The following is an 18,362-nucleotide window of genomic DNA, read 5'->3' as shown; positions in this document are numbered from 1 at the left end:
CTACATAAAAGGTTGCCACACAAGATAAAAGTTCACGGAGTTGGGGGTAATATATTAGCATGGATAGAGGATTGGCTAACTAATAGAGAACAGAGAGTCAGGATAAATGGTTTATTCTCTGGTTGGCAACCAGTAACTAGTGGGGTGCCGCAGGGATCAGTGCTGGGTCCCCAACTATTTACAAGCTATATTAACGACTTGGACGAAGGGACTGAGTGTAACGTAGCCAAGTTTGCTGACAATACAAAGATGGGTGGAAAAGCAATGTGTGAGCAGGACACAAAAAATCTGCAGAAGGACATAGACAGGCTCAGTGAGTGGGCAAAAATTTGGCAGTTGGAGTATAATGTTGGAAAGTGTGAGGTCATGCACTTTGGCAGAAAAAATCAAAGAGCAAGTTATTATTTAAATGGAGAAAGATTGCAAAGCGCCACAGTACAGCGGGACCTGGGGGTACTTGTGCATGAAACACAAAAGGATAGTATGCAGATACAGCAAGTGATCAGGAAGGCGAAAGGTATCTTGGACTTTATTGCAAAGGGATTGGAGTATAAAAGCAGGGAAGTCTTGCTGCAGCTATACAAGGTTTTGGTGAGGCCACACCTGGAATACTGTGTGCAGTTTTGGTTTCCATATTTACGAAAGGATATAGTTGCTTTGGAGGCAGTTCAGAGAAGGTTCACTCGGTTGATTCCGGGGATGAGAGGGTTGACTTATGAGGAAAGGTTGAGTAGGTTGGGCCTCTACTCACTGGAGTTCAGAAGAATGAGAGGCGATCTTATCGAAATGTATAAGATTATGAGGGGGCTCGACAAGGTGGATGCAGAGAGGATGTTTCCACTGATGGGGGAGACGAGAACTAGAGGGCATGATCTTAGAATAAAGGGCCGCCCATTTAAAACAGAGATGAGGAGAAATTTCTTCTCTCACAAGGTTCTAAATCTGTGGAATTCTCTGCCTCAGAAAGCTGTAGAAGCTGGGACATTGAATAAATTTAAGATAGAAATAGACAGTTTCTTAAACGAAAAGGGATAAGGGATTATGGGGTGCGGGCAGGGAAGTGAAGCTGAGTCCATGATCTTATTGAATGGCAGAGCAGGATCGAGGGGCCGTATGGCCTACTCCTGTTCCTTATGCTCTTCTGTACACTGTCTAATGAAACGTTCCCAGGGTAGGTGCAGCATGGATTAGATAGAGTAAACCTCCGCCTACACTGTCCCATCAGAGACTCCCAGGGCAGGTACAGCATGGGTTAGATATAGCGTAACACTCCCTGTACACTGTCCCATCAAACACTCCCAGGGCAGGCATGGAACATAAGAAATAGGAGCAGGAGTAGACCATTTGTCCCTTCGAGTCTGCTCCGCCATTCAATAAGATCATGGCTGATCGGTCTCAACTCCACTTCACTGCCCACTCCCCATAATCCTTGACCCACTTATCGTTCAAAATTCTGTCCATCCCCACCTTAAATACATTCAATGACCCAGCCCCCACAGCTCTCTGAGGTCGAGAATTCCAAAGATTCACGTCCCTCAGATAAGAAATTTCTCCTTATTTCAGTTTTAAATGGGCGACCCCTTATTCTGAAACTATGCCCTCTAGTTCTAGATTCCCCCACGAGGGGAAACATCCTCTCTGTCAAGCCCCCTCAGAATCTTATACATTTCAATAAGATCACCTCCAAGTCTTCTAAACTCCAATGAGTACAGGCCCAATCTGCTCAACCTTTCTCATTATGAAAACCCCTTCATCTCAGTTATACACCTCGGGAACTTTCTCTGAACTGCCTCCAGTGCAAGTATATCCTTCCTTAAATAAGGAGACCAAAACTGTACGCAGTACTCCAGGTGTGGTCCTACCAACGCCCTGTACAGTTGCAGCAGCACTTCCCTACTTTTATACTCCATCCCTCTTGCAATAAAGGCCAACATTTCATTTGCCTTCCAGATTAATTGCAGTAACTGCATGCTAACTTTTTGTGTTTAATGTACAAGGACCCCCAGATCCCACTGCATTTTGTAATCTCACAATTTAAATAATAATTTGCTTTATTATTTCTCCAACCAAAGTGAATAAGCTCACATTTTCCCACACTATACTCCATCTGCCAATGTTTTGCCCACTCACTTAGCCTATCTATATCCCTTTGTAGATTATTGGCGTCCTCTTCACAACTTGCTAGGTTAGCACAGGTTTGGCACATAGTAAATCTCCGTCTACATTATCCCATCAAACACTCCCAGGGCAGGTACAGTATGGGTTAGATTCAGAGAAAAGCTCCCACCACACTGTCCCATCAAATACTCCCAAGGCAGTTACAGTATGGGTTAGATAGACAGAAAAGCTTCCTCTAAACTGTCCCGTCAAACTCTGCCAGATCAGGTACAACATGGGTTAGATACAGCGCAAAGCTTCCTTTACATTATCCCGTCAAACAGTCCCGGGACATGTACAACATGTGTTAGATATAGAGTAAAACTCTCTCTATACTATCCCATCAAACAGTTCTGGGACATGTACAACACGGGTTAGATACAGAGTAAAGCTCCCTCTAAGCTGTCCCATCAAACACTCCCAGGGCATGTACAGCACAGGTTAGATACAGAGTAAACCTCCCTCTACATTGTTCCAGCAAACAATCCCAGGGCAGGTACAGCACGGGTTAGATACAGAGTAAAACTCCCTATGCACTGTCCCATCAAACAATCCCAGGGCAGGTACAACACGGGTTAGATACAGAGTAAAACTCCCTATGCACTGTCCCATCAAACAATCCCAGGGCAGGTACAGCACGGGTTAGATACAGAGTAAAACTCCCTATGCACTGTCCCATCAAACAATCCCAGGGCAGGTACAGCACGGGTTAGATACAGAGTAAAACTCCCTATGCACTGTCCCATCAAACAATCCCAGGGCAGGTACAGCACGGGTTAGATACAGGGTAACTCTCCCTTACTGCAACAGCGACTACAATCCAAAAGTACTTCATTGGCTGTAAAGCGCTTTGAGGGCTCCGGTGGTCGTGAAAGGCGCCAAATAAATTCAAGTCTTTCTCCCTCTTCACTGTCCCATCAGACACTGCCAGCCCATAATGAGCAGGGCTCAGGGAGGTTGGTTGCTAGGCACTGCAGTGATGTCATAAAGCAGGGCCATTCAGCCCAGTGGGTCCTCTCCATGTCCCTTTGAAGGTGGAGAGCTGGGACATCCTGTCTCAACACACATCCCCCTGTTCATACTGAGAATCCCCGGGGAAGGCCCAAGGCCCAGAGTGTGGAACACAACCAAGGGGGAAAGAGGAGGAGAGACGGTGCAGTGTGGGAGAGGAGGGAGGAGTCTGCTCATTCCCAGGGGCAGATCAGACAAAGTGCTTTGAGTGGTAGGTCCAGCAGTGAAACTGAAAACAATCAAAGGGAATAAATAAAGATCCAATCCAAGGGAACAAGCAACGGTCATTTGGCAGACATCACAACCGGCCCAGAATTATTCAATGGGCGAGCATCGATTGCTTATTGTGGGAAGTTCCACACTTCCACACAGCTTTCATAGTGCGCAACAAAAATATATTCCAGTGAAAAAGAAGGGCGGCAAGAGAAGGGATAACCAGCCGTGGATAACCAAGGAAATAAAGGAAAGTATCAAATCAAAGACCAATGCGTATAAGGTGGCCAAGGTTAGTGGGAAACTAGAGGATTAGGAAAATTTTAAGCAACAGCAAAGAATGACTAAAAAAGCAATAAAGAAAGGGAAGATAGATTACGAAGGTAAACTTGCGCAAAACATAAAAATAGATAGTAAAAGCTTTTACAGATATATAAAATGGAAAAAAGTGACTAAAGTAAATGTTGGTCCCTTAGAAGATGAAAAGGGGGATTTAATAATGGGAAATGTGGAAATGGCTGAGACCTTAAACAATTATTTTGCTTCCGTCTTCACAGTGGAAGACACAAAAACAATGCCAAAATTTGCAGGCCACAGGAATGTGGGAAGGGAGGACCTTGAGACAATCACTATCACTAGGGAGGTAGTGCTGGACAGGCTAATGGGACTCAAGATAGACAAGTCCCCTGGTCCTGATGAAATGCATCCCAGGGTATTAAAAGAGATGGCGGAAGTTATAGCAGATGCATTCGTTATAATCTACCAAAATTCTCTGGACTCTGGGGAGGTACCAGCGGATTGGAAAGCAGCTAATGCAACGCCTCTGTTTAAAAAAGGGGGCAGGCAAAAGGCAGGTAACTATAGGCTGGTTAGTTCAACATCTGTAGTGGGGAAAATGCTTGAAACTATCATTAAGGAAGAAATAGCGGGACATCTAGATAGGAATAGTGTAATCAAGCAGACGCAGCATGGATTCATGAAAGGGAAATCATGTTTAACTAACTTACTGGAATTCTTTGAGGATATAACGAGCATGGTGGATAGAGGTGTACTGATGGATGTGGTGCATTTAGATTTCCAAAAGGCATTCGATAAGGTGCCACACAAAAGGTTACTGCAGAAGATAAAGGTACGCGGAGTCAGTGGAAATGTATTGGCATGGATAGAGAATTGGCTGGTGAACAGAAAGCAGAGAGTCGGGATAAATGGGTCCTTTTCCGGTTGGAAATCAGTGGTTAGTGGTGTGCCACAGGGATCAGTGCTGGGACCACAACTGTTTACAATATACATAGATGACCTAGAAGAGGGGACAGAGTGTAGTGCAACAAAACTTGCAGATGACACTAAGATTAGTGGGAAAGCGGGTTGTGTAGAGGACTCAGAGAGGCTGCAAGGAGATTTGGATAGGTTAAGCGAATGGGCTAAGGTTTGGCAGATGGAATACAATGTCAGAAAGTGTGAGGTCATTCACCTTGGGAAAAAAAACAGTAAAAGGGAATATTATTTGAATGGGGAGAAATTACAACATGCTGTGGTGCAGAGGGACCTGGGGGTCCTTGTGCATGAAACTCTTTTTGGGAGTAAACAAAAAACATTAAACCGTGCCCCCCCGATCTGGGGGAAACACCAAACATTTACAGGCCCTTTTATTTTTTTTTTTGTGGTTTTTTTTGGGGGGGTTTTTTGGGCATAAAAACATATTTTTTCTCCAAGTGCCCCCTATAAAAGGGGAGGGGGACACTAAAAGCACCGGCAATTAAAACAAATTAACTTAAAAACATAAAATCAAATTAAAATTTGGTTGCCGGGCGTGATGATGCACTCCAGTCCCTCCGGTGCCCACCTCTCGCGGAAGGCCGCGAGCGTACCGGTGGACACCGCGTGCTCCATCTCCAGGGATACCCTGGACCGGATGTATGCGCGGAAGAGAGACAGGCAGTCTGGCTGAACGACCCCCTTGACCGCCCGCTGCCTGGACCGGCTGATGGCACCCTTGGCCGTGCCCAGGAGCAGTCCTACGAGGAGGCCCTCGGATCTACCCGCTCCCCTCCGCACAGGGTGCCCGAAGATCAGGAGTGTGGGACTGAAGTGCAGCCAGAATTTCAGGAGCAGCCCCTTTAGATAACAAAACAGGGGCTGCAACCTCGTGCACTCAATAAAAACATAGAACACGGACTCTTCCAGACCGCAGAAATTGCAGGCGGCCTGGGAGCCCGTGAACCGGCTTAAATCCCAAAAGGTTAGTTTGCAGGTGCAGCAGGTAATCAAGAAGGCGAATGGAATGTTGGCCTTCATTGCGAGAGGGATGAAGTACAAAAGCAGGGAGGTCTTGCTGCAACTGTATAAGGTATTGGTAAGGCCGCACCTGGAGTACTGCGTGCAGTTTTGGTCATCTTACTTAAGGAAGGATATACTAGCTTTGGAAGGGGTACAGAGACGATTCACTAGGCTGATTCCAGAAATGAGGGGGTTACCTTATGATGATACGTTGAGTAGACTGGGTCTTTACTCGTTGGAGTTCAGACGGATGAGGGGTGATCTTATAGAAACATTTAAAATCACGAAAGGGATAGACAAGATAGAGGCAGAGAGGTTGTTTCCACTGGTAGGGGAGTCTAGAACTAGGGGGCACAGCCTCAAAATACGGAGGAGCCAATTTAAAACCGAGTTGAGAAAGAATTTCTTCTCCCAGAGGGTTGTGAATCTGTGGAATTCTCTGCCCAAGGAAGCAGTTGAGGCTAGCTCATTGAATGTATTCAAGTCAAAGATAGATAGATTTTTAACCAATAAGAGAATTAAGGGTTACAGGGAGAGGGCGGGTAAGTGGAGCTGAGTCCACGACCAGATCAGCCATGATCTTATTGAATGGCGGAGCAGGCTCGAGGGGCCAGATGGCCTACTCCTGTTCCTAATTCTTATGTTCAACCATCCATTGAGTGAAGAAGTGTATCCTAACATCTCTCCTGAATGGCCTGGCTCGGATTTTAAGGTTATGTCCCCTCGTCCTAGATACCCCAAGCAGCAGAATAAATTTCTCTCTATCTACCCAAGCAATTGCTTTCAAATTCACACTAAATTCCCACAGACGAGGTGGTGTATGGGTTAGATACAGAGTAAAGTTTCCTCTACACTGCCGCAGGGCACACTTCGGTGTCTGTCCCGCCCGCACTGCTGGCAGCTTATCAATTAAAATTCAGCAGCAGTACGATCTGCCACTGCACTGAAAACTTTCCACCCACAGCTTCTGATCAGTTTCAGGTTAAAGCTCCTTTTAAACTGCCAGCACTCCCAGGGCAGGGACAGCACGAATTAGGTATACAGTAAATCTGTGTCAGAGGAAACTGTACCCCAGTGAGAGTCAGTGCCAGAGGAAAATGTACCCCAGAGTCAGTGCCAGAGGAAACTGTACCCCAGAGAGTCAGTGCCAGAGGAAACTGTACCCCAGAGAGAGTCTGCCAGAGGAAACTGTACCCCATTGAGAGTCAGTGCCAGAGGAAACTGTACCCCAGTGAGAGTCAGTGCCAGAGGAAACTGTATCCCATTGAGAGTCAGTGCCAGAGGAAACTGTATCCCATTGAGAGTCAGTGCCAGAGGAAACTGTATCCCAGCGAGAGTCAGTGCCAGAGGAAACTGTATTCCAGTGAGAGTCAGTGCTACAGAAAACTGTATCCCAGTGAGAGTCAGTGCCAGAGGAAACTGTATCCCAGTGAGAATCAGTGCCAGAGGAAACATGCAGCAGAGCCTGGTCTCCAGTCATCTTGGATCCCCTTGCCATTGGACCAAGACCTTGCTCTGCCAAGCCCGTGTGGTAGCGAATGTGCAAGGGCCACCTCACATTAAAAGAATTCACACTATGAGCAATACAGAACAATCCTCTTCCTCTGCAGTTATCAATCTATTGCAATTCCCCATGCCTGTAGTTTCGTTATATTACGATTCAAAATATCTTCAGTTATCAGCAACAAATGGCATCTATATCACGCCTTAAACGGAGTAAAATGTCCCAAGACACTTCACAGGACTGTTAGCAAACAAACTTTGACACCCAGTCACGTAAGGAAATATTAGCACAGGTGACTGAAAGCTTGTTCAAAAGGGTAGGTATTAAGGAGCATTTTATAGGTGGAGAGGTTTAGGGAGGAATTCCAGAGCTTATGGCCTCGGCAGCTGAAGGTACAGCCACCAATATTGCTGAAAATTGGGGCTGCTCAAGAGGCCAGAATTGGAGGAATGCAAAGATCTGAGGGCTGTCACGTTGGAGGAGGTGACAGCAATAGGGAGGGGCAAGGTCCTGGATGGATTTCAAAACAAGGATGAGAATTTTGAAAGCAAGGCACTGCTGGACCAGGAGCCAATCTAGTTCAGCGAGCACAGGGGTGATGGAAGAATGGAAATTGGTACAAGTTGGGATGAGAGGGCTGAGGACAGATTGAGTAGAATCGGCCTATATTCTCTGGAGTTTAGAAGAACGGAAGGTGATATCATTGAAACATATAAAATTCTGAGAGGAATTGACAAGGGCTGGATAGTCTAGAGTTAGGGTTCCTAGTATTAGGATAACAGTATTAGTATTAGGTCATTTAAGACTATGTGGAGGAGCTAGTTCTTCACTCAGAGTTGTGAATCTTTAAAATTCTCTATCGAATAGAGATCTTACTGAATGGCGGAGTAGATGGGAGGGCCAACTCCTGCTGCTACTTCTTGTGTTCTTGAGTAAGGATACGGGCAGGAGTGTTTTAGAAACATAGAAATTTACAGCGCAGAAGGAGGCCATTTCAGACCATCGTGTCCGCGCCGGCCGACAAAGAGCCGCACGGCCCTCGGTCAGCAGCCCTGAAGGTTACATATAAACCTATGAACAATGAACAATGGCGGAAAGGTAAATAGCACCCAGCCCAACCAGTCCGCCTCACACAACTGCATCACCCCTTGCACCGAAACATTCTACATTCCACCCCAACCAGAACCATGTGATGTCCTGGGAGAGGCAAAAAACAGGTAAAAACCCAGGCCAATTTAGGGAAAGAAAATGTGGGAAAATTTTTCTCCTACCCATCCAGGCGATCGAAACTAGTCCAGATCACCCTGGCCATATTCGATTCCCTGCAGCACTTACCATTATATCTGCGCCGGCCAACAAGAGGTGATCTCGTCTAATCCCAATTACCAACTCTAGGTCCGTACCCTGCAGGTTACGGCACTTTAAGTGCCCATCCAACCATCTCTTAAAAGTAGTGAGGGTTTCTGTATCCACTACTCTTCCAGGCAGTGAGTTCCAGATCCCCAAAACCCTCTGCGTAAAGAAGCTCCTCCTCAAATCCCCTCTAAACCTTCCACCAACCACCTTAAAACTATGCCCCCTAAGTTTAAGCTTATGTTTACGGAGAGTGCGAGGTGTGAGGCCGATCAGAGGCTTGGATGAGGGTTTGAGCAGATGAGCTGAGGAAGGGGCAGAGACCGGTGATGTTATGGAGGTGGAAGTAAGCGTACTTGGTGACTGAGGGAATATGGGTTCGGAAGCTCATCTCGGGGTCAAGTACGATGCCAATCAATAAATTGCAACTCTCGATATGTGTGTTTCAGTATTTTAGAATACTACATATCTCTCGTGATTAATGCTTCAATATTAGTAATCAATATAAAGTAGTTATCAATATATTTTCTTATAATTCTAAATGTCCATGAATGAATAATTGATTCTGTGGGTGATAGGCTGTGCTGGTCTTTCAGATGGGTCTGTGCACCGTGATCAGTGAATTGACGATGTGCTTCCGGTTCAATCTTTCCATTGGCTTTCTCACCAGATGGGAAATATTTGAACATTGAGATCTGATGGTGTCGGTGAGAGCTCAGCCGCACCTAATGTACAGAGACCGGTCCATCTGCTGGGCTCGGCCTCAAACTGGAGTCACATCTTAGATCAAAGCCCTTTACTCTAAAACACACACAAGATTCACTGTGACTGTGTTTAGAGACAGAAACTGATCTCACTTCACATCCCATTGCACGGTCTCATGCTGGATAATTGTGCTCGGTGGTTAGTCTCTCCCGGTCTCATTTCCTGTCTTACCTTGTAACCTGTGTGTACTGTCTACAGGACCGGTGTGTATCTGAGTAAATGGCACTTTCTCTTACCTTTCTCCCCAGTCGATCTATTGAAGCGCTTTCAATCAGAAGGGGCTCACTGGTTGGTGCTCTCACAATCCTGTGCTGGTTCACCTGCTGTTGTTCCTCAGTCCACAATCCCCGTTTCCTTCCAGCTGTGGAACTTTCTCAATCACTCCGCCATTTACCGGGATCTAATTATCACAGGGCAGAAAATTAGAAGATAAATGTTGTGAAGTGGAATGTAATGTAAAGTGTTTTTCCAACGTTTCAGAACAGTATATGTCCAGTATTTCTGTTTTATTTTATCCTTTTCCTCAGATCTCTCCTGCCCGTCTGGACTTACAGAAAATCATCAGAAATCTCCTCGGGTTACACACTGTCTGATCTCACTGGGCCCCCGGGTTACACACTGTCTGATCTCACTGGGCCCCCGGGTTACACACTGTCTGATCTCACTGGGCCCCCAGGTTACACACTGTCTGATCGCACTGGGCCCCCGGGTTACACACTGTCTGATCTCACTGGGCCCCCGGGTTACACACTGTCTGATCTCACTGGGCCCCCGGGTTACACACTGTCTGATCTCACTGGGCCCCCGGGTTACACACTGTCTGATCTCACTGGGCCCCCGGGTTACACACTGTCTGATCTCACTGGGCCCCCGGGTTACACGCTGTCTGATCTCACTGGGCTCCCGGGTTACACACTGTCTGATCTCACTGGGCCCCCGGGTTACACACTGTCTGATCTCACTGGGCCCCCGGGTTACACGCTGTCTGATCTCACTGGGCCCCCGGGTTACACGCTGTCTGATCTCACTGGGCCCCTGGGTTACACACTGTCTGATCTCACTGGGCTCCCGGGTTACACACTGTCTGATCTCACTGGGCCCCTGGGTTACACACTGTCTGATCTCACTGGGCCCCTGGGTTACACACTGTCTGATCTCACTGGGCCCCCGGGTTACACACTGTCTGATCTCACTGGACATCCGGGTTACACGCTGTCTGATCTCACTGGGCCCCCGGGTTACACACTGTCTGATCTCACTGGGCCCCCGGGATACACACTGTCTGATCTCACTGGGCCCCGGGGAGGGGGACGAGGAGCCGAGGGGAAGGTGACAGGAGGAGGGGAGGGGGGCGGTTTCCCAGGACCCCCCATTCTCTCCCCCTCGTCTGTCGAACCCCCCACCCTCCCCAGTCATTCTGGGGATGTGCCTGTGTCAAGTCGGTGTACGCGTGTCCGTGTCTCTCTCGCCCCCCCCCGGGACACTCTCCCTCGGCCCCCTCTCCCCCCCGGGACACTCACCCTCGGCACCCTCTCCCCACCGGGACACTCTCCCTCGGCACCCTCTCCCCCCGTTGCCGCTCAGCTCCGCTCACTTTCCGCCATCTTCACCAACGGCCGACCTCCGGGAATCCTAAACATGCGCAGTGCCGCCACGCAGCGCGCTCAGGGAGGCGTTGTCCGCCCCTGCAATTGGCTGATTGACTTGATTGACAGGCCGCCCACCAATCGCGACCCTGTATCTGCCACTTACCCCGCCCGCTCCCACAGTCTGAGGCGGGCTCGCTCCGGGTCACGTGGCTGCGATTCGAACTCGCGCCGCCGCTCGCTCAGCGCCAGTGACGTCAACAACCGGCAATAATGGTGTGACGTGAAAGCCCCAGCAACGCGAGCTGTGTGACATCAGCAACCTGGCAATGCAGTCTCTGTGACGTCATGTAGCCTGGCGGGGAGGGCACTGAGCCCACAGGATGGGTATACCGAGCCTGGTACCAGGGGAGGGCACCGACCCCGCAGGATGGGCGTATACTGAGCCTGGCACCAGGGGAGGGCACCGACCCCACAGGATGGACGTGTACTGAGACTGGCACCTGCGGAGGGCACCGACCCCACAGGATGGCCAGATACCGAGCCTGGCACCTGGGGGGGGGCACCGACCCCACAGGATGGGCGTATACCGAGCCTGGCACCTGGGGAGGGCACCGACCTCACAGGATGGCCGTGTATCTATACTGGCAGCAGGGGAGGGCACTGACCCCACAGGATGGTGTACACCGAGCCTGGCACCAGGGGAGGGCACCGACCCCACAGGATGGCCGTGTATCTAGCCTGGCTCCAGGGGAGGGCACAAACCCCACAGGATGGCGTATACCGAGCCTGGCACCAGGGGCGGAGAGGGCACCAGGAAAATCATTGGCCCATTGGTTGTCACGTGTGTGTCCAGCGGGGCGGGAGCTGCGGGTTTTACCATCAGTGACAGGCCCAGATTACCCAGGTGTATCGGCGCTGCATGGCCCATGGGACAGGAACAAGAAGGAGAGAATGTTCTGAAGTTCTATCCTGTACTTACAGTGATGACTTTTGTAAACTCCTTTTAAAGAATATTAGAAGGAGAAGGTTAGCATACGGGAAGCTCAAACCCAAAGATCACATCCATATCTGCCACAGTTAGTCGATTCATCAAGGGCTGATTATCATCGGCTTTTTACATAAGAACATAAGAAATAGGAGCAGGAGTAGGCCATACGGCCCCTGGAGCCTGCTCCACCATTTAATACAATCATGGCTGATCTGATTATAGACTCAGGACAACTTTCCTACCCACTCCCCATAACCCCTAAATCCCTTATCGGTTAAGAAACTGTCTCCCGCTGTCTTAAATTTATTCAATGTCCCAGCTTCCACAGTTCTCTGAGGCAGTGAATTCCACAGATTTACAAGCCTGAGAGAAGGAATTTCTCCTCAGCTCAGTTTTAACTGGGCGGCCCCTTATTCTAAGATTATGCCCCCTTGTTCTAGTCTCCCCTATCAGTGGAAACATCCTCTCTGCATCCACCTTGTCAAGCCCCCTCATAATCTTATACGTTTCGATAAGATCACCTCTCATTCTTCTGAATTCCAATGAGGATAGGCCCATTCTACTCAACCTTTTCTCGTAAGTCAACAACCTCATCTCAGGAATCAACCTAGTGAACCTTCTCTGAACTGCCTCCAAAGCAATTATATTCTTTTGTAAATATGGAAACCAAGGCAATATCCCAGGTGTGGCCTCACCAATACCCAGTAAAACTGCAGCAAGACTTCCCTGCTTTTATATTCCATCCCCATTGCAATAAAGACCAAGATACCATTGGCCTTCCTGATCACTTGCTGTACCTGAATACTAACCTTTTGTGTTTCATGCACAAATACCCCCAGGTCCCGCTGTACTGCAGCACTTTGCAATTATTCTCCATTTAAATAATAACTTGCTCTTTGATTTTTTTTTGCCGAAGTGCATGACCTCACACTTTCCAACATTATACTGCATCTGCCAAATTTTTGCCCACTCACTTAGCCTGTCTATGTCATTTTGCAGGTATTTTGTGTCCTCCTCACACATTGCTTTTTATCCCATCTTTGCATTGTCAGCAAACTTGGCTACGTTACACTCGGTCCTTTCTTCCAAGTTGTTAATATAGATTGTAAATAGTTTGGGTCCCAGCGGCACCCCACTAGTTACTGATTGCCAACCCGAGAATGAACCATTTATCCCGACTCTCTGTTAGCCAATCCTCTATCCATGCTAATATATTACCTCCAACCCCGTGAACTTTTATCTTGCGCAGTAACCTTTTATGTGGCACCTTGTCAAATGCCTTCTGGAAGTCCAAATACACCACATCCACTGGTTCCCCTTTATCCACCATGTTCGTTACATCCTCAAAGAATTCCAGCAAATTTGTCAAACATGACTTCCCCTTCATAAATCCATGCTGACTCTGCCTGACCGAATTATGCTTTTCCAAATATCCTGTTGCTGCTTCTTTAATAATGGACTCCAACATTTTCCCAACCACAGATGTTAGGCTAACTGGTTTCTGTCTGCCTCCTTTTTTAAATAGGGGCGTTACATTTGCGGTTTTCCAATCTGTTGGGACTTCCCAGAATCCAGGGAATTTTGGTAAATTATAACTAATGCATCCACTATCCCTGCCATTGCTTCTCTTAAGACGTCATCAGGTCCAGGAGATTTATCTGCCTTTAGACCCATTACCTTACTTCTTAGTGATTGTGATCAGTTCCTCCCCCCCCACCCCTTTCGCCCCTTGACTATCCACTGTTGGAATATTGTTTGTGTCCTCTACCGTAAAGACTGATACAAAATATTTGTTCAGAGTTTCTGCCATCTCCATGTTCCCCATCACTAATTCCCATTCTCGTCCTCTGAGGGACCAACATTTACTTTAGCCACTCTTTTCCTTTTTATATACCGAGAGAAACTCTTGCTATCTGTTTTTATATTTTGTGCTAGTTTACTTTCATAGTCTATCTTCCCTTTCTTAATGATTTTTTTAGTCATTCTTTGCTGGCTTTTAAAAGCGTCCCAATCTTCTGTCCTCCCACTAGTTTGAGCAACTTTGTATGCCTTTGTTTTTAATTGGATACCGTCCTTTATTTCTTTAGTTAGCCACAGATGGCTATCTTTTCTTTTACACCCTCAATGGAACTGGAACTGGATTGCAGTGGGACTTTCAGGAGAATATTAAAGTTGGGCACCACAGAAATAATTACAATCTGAGCGTCAACATCAGGGCAACTTATTCCCGGGGCATTCATTCATCGCGGGCCACCCTGACCTGTGAGAGGTCACCACCGCAGGTCGGGAGGATAAAAGAGCAGCATGGGTCCTGGAACATCGAGGGCCACCCTGACCTGTGAGAGGACATATTCTCATCCGTTCCATGTACTGCTTTCATCTGCATAGTGCTACATGTAACGTGATTCGTATTGAAATGTACCCTGGAATGTAATGTAAACCTTTTATTATCTGCTCCATGTAATACCCTTATTTGCACAGTACTACATGTAACGTGATTTGCGGATTGTACTAAACTGTACCTTGAAATGAAATGCACGCTAGTGCATTGTATGGAACTGCTGTCAGCATCCAAACGAATTGTATGGAATTGCTGACCGCAAGATACTGAACTATTTTCCAAGGTATTGTGAAAATTTTATATGAATAAAGTACAGTTTTGAAGAAAAAAAAGCCATCGTGGGTCAGGAGGATAAAAGAGCATACCACTGCAGCTTCCAGAGTGAGCTGCTACAAGTGTGCGACGGCTTCAAGGTGGGCGACTGGATGACATCATCAAAACCCAGGTCGCAGTTTGGAGCGTGGGCAGGAACATTGGCGGGGTCCAGGTACAGCGGGGGAGCGGGAAGGTCAGGGCGGAGGAACGGTGAGAGATCGTGGTGGAGGAACGGTGAGAGATCGTGGCGGAGGAGCGGTGAGAGATCGTGGCGGAGGTGCGGTGAGAGATCGTGGCGGAGGTGTGGCGAATGTTTTTGTGGCGGAGGAACGGTGAGAGATCGTGGCGGAGGTGCGGTGAATGAGGGTACAGGCCCAGAAGAGCCGAGAACCCAGGGGCAGCACGGACCTGCCCACACTGCGATATGTGTGCACACTAGGTCCTTGCATCAGAGCAGGTCTCCTGCCGTCTGGTTAACCCTTGCCACTGGATAAAGGCCAAGCTCTGTCAATCCCGTGTGGTGGCTGGTATGCGACGGTCACCACACGTTAAAACAATCCACGCACAGGCATCTTCCACCCTTCAATTGGAGTTCAGGACTGGAATATCGGCTCCTTCATTGAAACATCTGCGAACCCATGTGGAAGCAAGTCATCCTGGTTCCAGGGAGCGCCAATGATGATGAAGACCATTCTCGGGGAGTTTGCGGGTATTCCTGGGATTCTGTAGATATTGTGGGAGGCAGATTAGTTCGGTGACAATCACAGATCCGCCCCGGAATAGACAAAACAATCTGTGACCCTCCTGTGATGCACCTGGGGACCTTTTACTGTTGTAAAGGCGCTATATAAACACAAGTTGTTGTTGTTGTCCCGCCAATCCCTCTTTTTTTTCATAGGCAGTCCCTCGGAATCGAGGAAGGCTTGCTTCCACTCCTAAAATGACTTTTTTGGTAGTTGAACAGTCCAATATGAGAGCCACAGACCCTGACACAGGTGGGACAGATATTCGTCGGAGGAAGGTGGGGATGGCACTGATTTATCACACGCTCCTTCCGCTGCTTGCGCCTGACCTCTTCACGCTCGCGGCGCTGAGATTCGAAGAGCTCAACAACCTTCTAGATGCACTTCCTCCACTTCAGGCGGTCTTTGGCCAGGGACTCCCAGGTGTCGGTGGGGATGTTGCACTTTATCAGGGAAGCTTTGAGGGTGTCCTTGTAACGTTTCCTCTGCCCACCTTTGGCTCATTTGCCGTGACGGAGCTCCGCGTAGAGCACTTGCTTTGGGAGTCCCGTGTCGGTCATGCGGATAATGTGGCCTGCCCAGCGGAGCTTCAATGCTGGGGATGTTGGCCTGGTCGAGGACGCTAACGTTGGTGCGTCTGTCCTCCCAGGGGATTTGCAGGATCTTGCGGAGACATTGTTGGTGGTATTTCTCCAGCGACTTGAGCTGTCTGCTGTACATGGTCCATGTCTCTGAGCCATACAGGAGGGCGGCTATTACTACAGCCCTGTAGACTATGAGCTCGGTGGTCGGTTTGAGGGCCTGGTCTTCAAACACTCTTTTCCTCAGGCGGCCGAAGGCTGCACTGACGCACTGGAGGCGGTGTTGGATCTGGTGGTCAATGCCTGCCCTTGTTGATAAGAGACTCCCGAGGTTTGGGGAATGGTCCCCGGTGTCCAGGGCCGTGCCGTGGACCTTGCTGACTGGGGGGCAGTGCTGTGCGGCGGGGACAGGCTGCTGGAGGACCTTTGTCTTACGGATGTTTAGTGTAAGGCCCGAGCTCTCGGCCGCCTCAGTAAATACGTCACAATGTCCTGGAGTGGAACACAGGGGCAAAGGTCACCGCCCGTTAAACATTCAAATATTTCAACCCAACCGCCAAGCTCCGAGCGCGAGCCTCGTTCAACCCAAATCATGGCCGCAAACCCCGCCTCCCGGCGGCGCTGATTGGCCTGGAGCGGCCCGGTGAGGCGCTCCCGGGGGAAGCGGAGTGGCCGGAGCGCCTGTCACTCAGAGTGAGGGAGGCGGGTTTTGGGGGCGGGGTTGTCAGAGGGGAAGCGGATTGGCCGGAGCGCCTGTCAGTCAGAGTGAGGGAGGCGGGCCTGGACCCGGGCCTCAGTGGGACTGGGAGCTCGGAAAGTGTGTTTGGGCCGGGTGCCAGTGACGCGGCGCTGGGCCCTTGTGTCGGTGAGTTGGAGCCGGTGGGAGCGGTCGCCTGGTTTAATACCCGGGGGGTGAGGGGTGAAGGCTGGGGTAAGAGGAGGAGGGGATTGAGGAGGTGGGAGGATGCGGGGCAGGATGTGGGTGGTGTGTGAGGAGGGGAGGATGGGGGTGAGGATGTGGAGAGGAGATGAGGGAAGAGGATGGGGCAGTGAGGAGGAGGAGGAGGAGGTGGGATGTGAGGAGGAGGTGGGACAGGAATGCGGAGGTGAAGGAGGGTCACATTGTCCAGTTTAACACTTTGCCGATTGTACAAATTATAAATTTACTTTAATTTTTTTTAATTTTAGCAGCGCCGTGGCTCTTGTCAGCTCCTCGAATCATCGACGCACACAGCGCAGGAGGAGGCCATTCGACCCATCGTGCCTGTGAAAGAGCTGTCCCATTAGTCTCACTCCCCTGCTCTTACCCCAGAGCCCTGCGAATGTCTCCTATTCAACAATTTATCTAATTCCCTTTTGAAAGTTACTATTGAATCTGCTTCCACTGCCCTTTCAGGCAGGGCACACCAGATCACCATAACTCGCTGTGTAAAAATGTATTCCCTCATTTACCCCCTGGATTTTTTTTTTTGCCATTTGCCAATTATCTTCAGGTCTCGCAATTTCAATCCCAGGAGAAAATGAAGACAATCCTACATTCTCTGAGGCAGAAGAAAACCTGTTTTGACGATTTTGAGTTTGAGCAGCAAGAGAGCATCTCTGAAATGATGGTGAATTCTCAGTGGGCCAATGTGGGCTGTGCCTGTACAGTTAGCGTGTTATGTATCCCATGCTGGCTAACAGAACTCTATCTCTGTGCATTTTCAGCAGCGTGGCTTGATGTTTATTAAGCATTGTGATCAATGTGCTGGTGACCTGCGATAGTTTTGCTTTCTTTTTTAACAAACTTTTTTTGTCTTCACAGGAACAGTTGAATCAATCGAAGAACATCATCGACTCTGAATTTTCTACATTGCACAATATTTTGGATGAAAAGAAACAGAATTTGGTCAAAGAACTGAATGAGGAAAAGGATGATATTTTATTCAGAATGGAGACAAATCTGAGAACCCCCGAGACAATTCATGATAAGCTTTCCTTGTTGTAGATAAATAACCTGAACTTGGGGATAGAAAGTACAATTCTGAAGTTTGCAGATGATACTAAACTTGGCAACATAGTGAATAGTGAGCAGGATAGAAGCAGACTTCAGGAGTACATAGACTGGAGAAATGGGCAGACACATGGCAGGTAACGTGGCTGAGTGTGAGGTGATGCACTTTGGGAAGAACAACATGGAGAGGTAGTATAATCTAAATGGTGCTATTTTGTGGGTTGCACAAGAACAGAATGAACTGGGGTAAATGTTCACAAATCTTTAAAGGTGGCAGGGCAAGTTGCTAAGACAGTGAAGAAAGCTTGTGGGATACTTGGCTTTATAAACGGGGGCATTGAATTCAATACAAGGAAGTCATGCTGAACCTTTACAAATCACTGGTTAGGCCTCAGCTGGAGTATTGTGTAGAATTCTAGGAATCACACTTGAAGGATGTCAAGATCTTGGAGAGAGTAAGAAGGAGGTTTATTAGGATGAGAGTAGGAATGAGGGACTTCAGTAAAGTGGAGAGATAGCAGAAGCTGGGATT

General features: G+C 48.4%; 1 protein-coding gene across 7 annotated transcripts in view; it reads right to left on the bottom strand.

Annotated features, from left to right (window-relative positions):
- Positions 1–18,362, bottom strand: part of LOC139247636 (zinc finger protein 229-like) — a 53,932-nt gene that overhangs the window by 30,053 nt on the left and 5,517 nt on the right. For 5 of the 7 annotated variants that reach the window (XM_070871703.1, XM_070871704.1, XM_070871707.1 and 2 more), the window contains exons 1-2: positions 10,801–10,898; positions 9,517–9,680 (exon numbers count right to left, since the gene is read on the bottom strand). The gene's annotated coding sequence lies outside the window, so the exon portion shown is untranslated. Of the gene's footprint in view, positions 1–9,516; positions 9,681–10,800; positions 10,913–18,362 lie in introns of those variants that run through there. The other 2 variants (XM_070871708.1, XM_070871709.1) reach the window with 2 other exon arrangements.

The sequence above is a fragment of the Pristiophorus japonicus genome, unplaced genomic scaffold, assembly GCF_044704955.1.
Source record: "Pristiophorus japonicus isolate sPriJap1 unplaced genomic scaffold, sPriJap1.hap1 HAP1_SCAFFOLD_278, whole genome shotgun sequence".
Taxonomy (NCBI): Eukaryota; Metazoa; Chordata; class Chondrichthyes; family Pristiophoridae; genus Pristiophorus; species Pristiophorus japonicus.
This window is presented reverse-complemented; position numbering and strand designations above follow the sequence as displayed.